Consider the following 1425-nt stretch of genomic DNA (forward strand, 5'->3'; position numbering starts at 1 on the left):
GGAACATTAACCAGATAGGGTTTCTCTTTGGTGAATAAATAGATAAAGTCTTCCCGGATACATCCACTGTTTTGTTTGTTTTATTTTGTTTTTGAGGGTCGCGAAACATTTATAATTTTAAAAATAATAATAGAATGTATGTGTCTAACAATATAGTAGACTTTCTAACCAAACTAATTAGAAATCATGTTGCTGGGGAAAAAATCGAAGAAATAATACTTGAAATAAAAATTAAATCAATTCCTAGCGGAAATAATTGATCCTGACGGGATGTCTACTCAGTAAACTCTCTACCCCTACTTAAAGGTTTTTTTCAGAAGTTAATTAACTGTGTAAGTGAAGTTAATAAAGTTGAAATGTGATTGATTACCATATAATTAAAATTGCACACTGCATTCACATCCTTCCTCTGCCCCATCTTCATATTTCTTGAAAGTTCCTCAGTGTGTGCATGTTTATTTCTGGTATGTATTACATGCCTGTTACTATGCAGATAAGGTGTGAGTGTGCTGATTTATTTGACAAAATGTCGACTATGATGTCGTTTGTTACCTGGAAACCCATAGTCACGCCCTACGCACAGCTGGTCTCAGACTTGAACGGAAAGACAGCTATCGAAATGGCGGCTCTACTCTAAGGTTAGAAGGAAATTCCTTACTCAGGGTGGGAAAAAAGTCCCTATCTTTTTGTCGAGATACTAGAAGGACTGGACTGAAACGTGAAACACTGCGTTGTTGACACGGGTGTCCATGACACTGATTTGGAGAGAGGATATCGAGAAAGGCAGGAAGGGTCACTCCCTCAGTTGACAAAGCGTGCAAGACCGAGGCTTTTCTTATCAGGTACGAGGGTCGTTTATCAATCAGATTAACAGATAAAACTGAATGTTATTCGAGATTACTGTTCAGTCTGTGCTTGACTCATCCATTATATTTTGTTTTGTTTTCGTTTTTGTTTTTGTTTTTTAATCGTGGTACCATCTTCAAAACCAGGTTCGCTGAATTAGAGCTGAATTTTGTTTTTCAACCAAAATAATAATAATTTCGGTCGCTGACCGAACGATCAATGTCAGCAGAAGCCAATCCAGTCAGTTTCGTGTCACGTGGCTAACTTAGCGCCCTGCGATTGGCTGTTTAGCAATGGCCTAAATTCTGTTCAAGGTTACACACTTTACATCAGCATATTAATGAAATGCTTTTAGATAACATTTTCAACGACATAAACAACATCTTACTCGTGAGTTGTTTCTACTCCGTAAAAGAAGCTTTTATAGGAAATTATTCCAGCCATTGTCTTCGTACTCTTTACGCAGACATAATTGGTCATGCGCCTCAACTTTGACACTTGAAATAAAAATTCCGTTCTTGGAACCTGCTGGGTCACTGATTAAGAAAACTAGTCCAAGGTGACATATCCTATTACCAA

The sequence above is a fragment of the Pomacea canaliculata genome, linkage group LG4 (genome assembly GCF_003073045.1).
Source record: "Pomacea canaliculata isolate SZHN2017 linkage group LG4, ASM307304v1, whole genome shotgun sequence".
NCBI lineage: Eukaryota > Metazoa > Mollusca > Gastropoda > Architaenioglossa > Ampullariidae > Pomacea > Pomacea canaliculata.